Raw genomic sequence first — 8070 nt, forward strand, 5'->3', positions numbered from 1 at the left:
GCTGAAGAGGTGAGAGGTCGCAGCACCTGTCTGACCACGCCATTGACCTGAGGGGCCATGAGAGGTTGGCAGCGGTGCTTGGAGAATTTACAAAAACACTGAATGAGGCAAAGGCAAGTGCTTGCCCCACCAGACAGCTAGAGAATACTGTATTGCAAACAGAATTTGGATTGTAGGAGCTTCCTGTTTAATGTCCACAGATTTCTTCAAATCTGCTTTACTTGATAATATGAACATTGCATGATCACAGCATTGCTTTGGGAGCATAACACACATCTACACAATATGCAGACTGTTTCCTGTTTCTGCAGAATTTAAACACCTGCACCTTCATCTAGACATAGATATAGACGTATTTAAATATCTTAACATCCTTGGTTATAAAGGCAAAAGTTATTTTTAAAAGAGTCCACTCTGTGCAAATAAGCATTTGCAACTGATATAAATGTTTTACTTTTACTGTCAGAAGCAACATCAATATCAGTCGTTGCCATGTTGTAATATCAAAAATATCCATTAAACGTGCAGAAGCCAACAAAATCATTTTATTTTATAACAGGGAAGTAAAATATATCCTCAACAGTTTGAGCTGAATGCCATGGACACTGCGATGATGGTGGCACAAGAGAAAATGCATGCAGGATTTATAGGGACAGCAGTAAAAGAGGCGAGGATGGAAATCGCTTGCACACGATGGGCAGGGTCAGGAGAAAGAGTGAGTGCTTCCTGACCCCAGTCTGATTTATTTGCTGACTGCATGCAGAAAAGAGAGGCGCTGACTGCGAGGGGGAGGGGAGGGGGGGGGGGTGGATTCAGTTTTGCTCCAGAACGCAGTGGTCACAGCCCACCAAAACTCACAGCATGACCCCCCCCCCCAGCCATGCCCACTGTCACTAATGCTAAAGCTGCCTGACTGAACCGCAGTCGTCACTGGGGTTGACAGAGGGCGTGGTTGATTGCCCATCGCCCTTCCCCACAGACAAGCACATACCACACTCCATCCAAAATAATGGCCAAGGCCGCTAAAAAGCATTTTACATATTCGACTGACTGAAAATGTTTGCACTACTGTGCCACCAATCTGACCTTACGGCTTCTTAAGAGATACTCATGTCAAATCTGACACCCGTGAATAGCATAATAAATCTACCACTGTGGCTTTGTAGTTCAAAGTGTTGCCCTGTGATTGTGGATTCAATCCCTTGTTGGTTCACACAACAGAGTTTCAGAAAAGTACCAGCTGCACCTCTGCCTTACACACAGTGGTAACCTTTTGGTATAATTTGTCATGTTCAGTCCTTCAACCTTTTCCTTCCTCTTTAAGGATTGTAATGCTAGATACAAAATAATGGATCAGGAGCAGTGTACCGGTGCAGATATGGATCTAGCTTGGTATCTTGAGCTGACACATGCTGAGGGACTTGTCTTTGCATCAAAAAGCATGCTGTCAATTAATGGGTGGAAAATGATTACCCACAGCCTTTTGATTGACACTCCACATTACTGGGATAATTAGGGTGTAATGGCCCCTTGATTAGATTGTGGTCCTTTCCAGGTGGCATGCTTCATGCAGCTTTCTAGTCACAGAAGTCTGGGCAATCTGGTTAAGTCTTCCACATACAAAGGCCTCAGATGCAGGTGACTTAATCATTTTGAATCTCATTTAGAAGGGGTTAAGTCACCATCACAAGCAGTCATCAATACCCTGTGAACCACGGCAGCTCATCCTTCGCACTGGGAGACAGCTTAGTTTCCACCTGACTGCATCTTCCATGCTTTCCTGTTTATTATTCGTACTCACGAAACCAGCTACAGGATGAACGCAGTGAAGAATTAGCCGTCTCTCCCCTCCCCCACCCTTCGCAGGCTGAAACTGTTGTGGTCATAAAGGAATGCTATATCTGCTGAAAACAACACAGAGCTGAAAACCGGGACTCTTAATGATTTTTCACACAGTTTCAAAACTGTCAGTTTTATAGAAAGTTTGACATAAACATTTCTAGTTTCAAGAGCTGATTTAGCCTTCAGGTTTTTCTTATTCCATTACATGAGATCCAACTAGAAAACTTCTTGCTCTTAGCATAAAAAAAAATCACATTAACTATTGTGCACAATAGAGCCTCTGAGTCAATGAGGGGGTGATGGCAGCCAAATATTCCTGTCCTGTAAATGTTAGCAAGATTCTCCTGACAATGTAAAACTGTAAAACTAAATCCAGGTTTTCTGCAGCTACCAACTTTAAGCCACTCTTTATACCTTCTTGTCTGCAGGTCTGCTCTCAACCTCAGAGACTCCTCTGCATTGTTCTCTGGGAAGACACATCATTCCTTGCCTTAAATGACTCACTACCACAATTAAGTCTTTTGTGTCTTTTCCTTCGAAAAACCTCCTTCGATCTAATCTATAAACATGGAACTTCTCTGCCTTTCTCAAAAGCCCCATGGGCAATTTAGAAAACTAGGGCAAAGTGAAATATTGCTGTAATAATAAAACAACAAAAAAATAAATAAAGACGCTGTTACACTTCAAATGCACACTGGCAATAAAACCTGTATGAGTGGCTACATGGTGGAGCAGTAAAGTTGGTGTTAGACTGTTAAGGGTGCTATTTGGATATTACCCAATGAATGCCCTGCTCCTATGGGCTGAGGCCCTTCTCTCCCTCCTCACTGTGAACCCACACAGACTGACTATAAACCACGAGCTGCACCAATATCTGCGACTTCAATATCAGCGGGGCAATTTTGTTGCCACGCTGGCTTCAGGGGTTCTTATTAAGGGGAAACAGCAGTTCACAACAGGGAACTGGCAGCGTTGCTCGGTTATTGACTCCTCCTGAGAGCAGATTAAGCACAGATCTTTTGGGTAAAATCTGTGATAGGGGCATGAAGACACTTGGTCCATGACATTAGCTAGAGTTTTTTTTTTTTTTTTTGTATAGATTACACAGATAATGGAACTACGGTATTCTGCAGAGCTGATACATTAGCTTATCAAGGGTTTTAAGAATCTAATCAATGGGACACAGTTGGCAAAACAAGGCATGAAACATCAATACCATCAGATTGCAGAGCTGGTGGGATTGGCACATTTTTATCTCGGTTCATATTTAATAACATCTCAGATTTCCATCTTTCTCCCACTCTTTTTCCAGCTTCCATCCATTTCTATCTAGGATCTCCATCCTAAACTTCACCAGTGTGCTCTGTTACTGTGGACCTGTTTCCAGGCATCACTGTAAAACTCCTGCTTAAATATCACTACCTACCCAGTGATGTCTGTGGACAGTAGCTCCAGATGCTAGGATTTAGTTTTATTCACTATCACAGACTTTCTCCACATTTGAGGGGGCGGAGGGTGGGAATGAATGGGGCAGCTTCTAGGAATACTAGCATTTTCACTTCCCTGACTACATTGAGCTGGGATTTCTGTGAACATCTGTAAATCTGTGTGGGAGCAAGCAAACACCGACATTGTTCGCGAAACACTTCTGTAATATTTTATGGAAGGCATCACATTTATAAAACATAAAACGAAGGTAGAACAAGGTTTTGCCTTCAACTGTCAGCCTCTCACCAGAATCACTTTGCTAGTTTGTTTTTGGGAAAAGGTTTAACCCTTGTGCAAAGAAGCTATGGCTCAGAGTAGGAAGATGACCAAGATGGAGATGAAGGCAGGGGCAAAGTGAAGTGAGAAGAGGGAGGAGGGTAATAACATCCTGCTTTTACTATTAGAGGCCTTGCCAGTTGTAACGTCTTTGGAGCTGATTCCAAAATCAGCCCTGAATTTAAGAATTGATAGGAAGATCGTTTACAAGAACAGATTCTGAAATCAATTCCCATCAATTCCGATAACAGTCAATCAGAAACAGAGAAACTCTATTTATGGTAAAGGATTAAAGTATCTTGTATAACACAAAACAATTTGTCTGTTCGGAAAACAGCATGGATGGATGTTAGTAATGGGATGTCAGGCAGAAAACAATCAGTAGGTGGGGAGAGGCAAACTCAAAAGCTAACATGTAACACTCTTACATTGGTACAGTGTTACATGAATGTAGAGAGAATATTACATGTTGGCTGAATGCAGTATCCACCAACCTGTCAATAACCATATTGTGTAATGTGAATTTTCTAGCACACGCTGAACACCATTGGACTCAAACATCACTGATCTACTTTGACACAATTTATTACCCTCTATGGACTTGTGGTTTTTTAATCGCCTTATTTATATTTCCAACAATATTGAGGCTCCGAAAATAGGCCTTGACCTACATAAAGACTGTGGGCTACTAGCGTGTCTAATTCCAAAACCTTTGGTGGAGTCCAAAGCTCAAGTGGAACCATCTGGTATTTACTTTACAGAGATCCAACGTGAGGGCACCATACAGTGTCCTCTTTCCTCTTTTAATTTTTGTACAGTTTGCTGACTTGCCTTCATTGGGTCATTTTAAGTGTGCGTGTTGGTTTAAACCTGCAATTTTAATGTGCTGTTTAGTGTGTCATAATTATTCTGCAACACTGACGACGCATGCATTGATGTTCCTAGAGTGAGAGAAAAGTGCACAAATGTTGAAGTGATGTATACCACATACTGTACTGTATGAGGAGAAAAACTGCTTGCTTTATGGAAGAATTAACCATAGATGGCAAGTATGAGTGCAAAGGTAAAATTTTAGGTGTTTTAGGGTTCATGTACATATATGTTCCTGCCCTGAGCTTGATTTCTTGAGTTGAGATTTTATTTATTTATATTTATTAAGCATAATTTAGATAAAATGTACACAACATACCTTGCATAATTTTCACATTACTCTCTTGCCAGCTCCAACCAGCTCCAACACTTCTGCCATATGCATTGTGGTTTATTGGTGAGCAAATTTCCTAATGGCCATGGGTTCATACCTCAGGGAAGCCCCTTATCTTTACCTGTTTAACTTGCCTACTTGTATAAATGACAATGCTTACAGTCACCAAAGATAACACCACCTGTAATGCCATTAAATTCTAATATCAGAAATGATACCCCTCCCTTACTGGTGGGTACAAATTTATCTTTACCTAGGGGTAAAACTGTCCTTTTTAAAAAAAAATTACCCCTAGGTCTCCTGTACTTGGTATAAAAAAAATCCACTCACACAGGGGCCTCCCACCTTCACACCAAAAACCACAGATCCACGGTAAAATTAATAAAAAGACACTCTTTTAAGTTATAATAAACCAACAGTTCAGATGTTAAAAAAAGCAGCATGAAAAATCCTTGAAAAATAAACAGCTTTCGGCCTTGTAAAGGCTGTCTTTCTTGGCATTATCTGGGGGAGGCAGGACAGCATGTATGCGACACACACACATACAGACACAGAGTGGGGTCAGATTTTTGCTCAGGTTTCCAGCTGAGACCTCCTGGAGCTAAGGCTGTGGCGACCCAGAGTGTATGTTCTTGTAACGTTGTGCATGATGCAGTGGTGACATTGCCAAAAACAGTGCAGCAAAGCTGCAAGGACATCAGCTGTATGTCAGCTGAGGAGTGTGTGTCCTTGCAGGCGCTGTGGTACAGCATTCAGAATTGTGACCCACTTTTTCTGTCTGCCTATCTGTGTGGTGGGAACAACTGTGTAGGTTAGGGCTGTTACCTCACTGGGACACACCTCAGAGGCAAATAGTACTGTACTGGTACTGTGTTTACTCTAGTGCCGTAACTGAACAAACACACACACACATTCTCACCAATGCATGTGCACATGGACAGAATGCACGGACATGATCATGCGCCCACAGCTAAATACACACGTGTGCACATATGCACAAACACCAGTACACATGAATGCACACCCACTCATAGCCCCCCCCCCCCACCTCTTCATCAATTCACTGGCCCTGATGTCAGAAAATGTTCACATTGAGAGGGCTTCCAGTGAAGGGGTTAGGGTAGAGGTGGGGGTTGGGGGAAGGTTAGTGAGCTTTATGAATATCACAGTTATGATCAACCTTACTGCTGCTATCTTAAAGCATCACAACATCTCTATCCAGTATTATTAGGAATTGGCCAAACCCTAATGTATACACATGCACATTCATGCATACACAAGCACACACGTACGTAAGCACATGCACAGACAGACAAACACACACATGCTATTAACAGCTTCGACTTAAATTTTACTCAGTCTGACTGGGAAATTAATCTGCTTTTGTAAAGCAAGAAACATAATGATTTGCATCTCTCTTTTTTGCCATGCTTATAGAGAACTGTTGAATAGACATTTCTATGATTAAGATTGGAGAGTTATATGCAAGAACCAAAATTTGTATTAAAGTTATGAAAATAAGAAGAATATTGCCAGTAACTTTGAAGTCAAAGGACCGTCAGTTCTCACTTTATGAGCTAATCTCCTGATGTCTGAAGAGGTTGAGGACTGCTTGGCACTGCCTACCCCCTGCTGTGCCACAAACTGAGTCTTACACTCTATGCAAGTGCCTAGCACCCTGTTTGACACTCCACTTTGAGACCCATTGATTTAAGTGTGCCTCTACAGAATATAATAAAAAATGAGATGTCAGTATGACACACGGGGCATGACAGTCCTATTGGAAGAGCTCAAATGATGTAATCCTAAGTGCTTCTTGTGACAAGGAAAAACCCATAAACAAACAAACACACACTGCACAATTCAGCTTATAACTTATACCAATTATTACTTTCTGCTGGCGAATTCAAATTGCCCAAAAGCTTTCCAAGGCAGATTCAAATTGGGAAAAGAAACTGCTTATAAAGTTTTCTGCTCGTAACTTCATTAAACCCTATCATTGGCAGGCATTTCAAATATGTATCTTATTGCTGTTTTTTTTTTCCTAAAAATGTGCCGATTCAGTACTAAAAAGTGAGATACTGTAGATAAACATGAAGCTAAGTCAATTCACATATCATTCAAATCATCTCTAATTTCCCATGCAGGGAATAAATAGATCAAATAAAATATGATATCGAAGCACTTTATCATTACTAGGAGGGTTGATACAACACTGATGTAAAACCATTTAAAAGTGAGAAAATCAGGGCATTTATACAATATTTACCACATATCATGAAAATCATAAAAAGTGCCAACATCTGAGAGAGTAGTGGGTGAGTTTTGTAATTTAATTCACAGGCTGGTCACGGGGAAGGTGGTTGGGGCAGGGGTTGCAGGGGTTGAATAAGGTGAGAATTGGGTGAAGTAACTGATTAAGCTCTTCTCAGGTAGGACTGTAGAGCACAGAGAGTAGATCCATGACCAGAAGCAATGTGAAATCATCTGTTTCTGCCTTGGCCCAAGTACCCCCAGGATGGACGTGAAATGTGAGAGATTGCAATCTACGAATCTATCATGTTCGTTTCATTCCAAGGCATGGAGTGTCTGCTAAGTCATTTCTGTTGAAATTCTTGTATTATTCCATTCAACTACTCTTCAATTCAGTTAGGAGCCCGATTCAGACTTGAGATACGCATGTGTAAACCCCGCTTAAGTGCTTCCGCGGAGAGTTGTGTACCTGTTACCACTAATCACATTCAGACATGGGTTGCTTAAGCTCTTTAATGGGAGATGTGCGTTTGGGCTACAGTTTGCCCAAAATGATGATGTGTTGCATAAAATTAATGTGTGTCTCATTATTTTCCATGATATGCGTATTCTGAATTGACAAGTATGTTTCCTCTCTGCAGCCATTCTGTGCAGGAAAATATTGAATAAGTTGTGCATTGCAGTGGCCATCGTGTGTAACAACATTGTTGGTGACTACACAGGCAAAGCTCAGTGCAACTAAACAGAAAAACAGAATTTCTATTTGATTAATTTAAATGGCAGCCAGCTGTAGACAAGACACACTACTGTGCAATATCTGACACAGTTGGAAGAGTTGGAAAGTGTTTCCGACCACTGTGTCCCATATGTCAGGAATGAGTCCTCACGTCTCTTTCTTGATTCCACTGCGACACCCACCCAGATGACCTAGGCTGAATACACAAGATGTGAGGAGAAACGAAGAATGTCCCTAAAGCAGTGAGTAGTTTCTGTAGTAACTGTTTGTT

The sequence above is a fragment of the Megalops cyprinoides genome, chromosome 9, assembly GCF_013368585.1.
Source record: "Megalops cyprinoides isolate fMegCyp1 chromosome 9, fMegCyp1.pri, whole genome shotgun sequence".
In the NCBI taxonomy this organism is placed as follows: Eukaryota; Metazoa; Chordata; class Actinopteri; order Elopiformes; family Megalopidae; genus Megalops; species Megalops cyprinoides.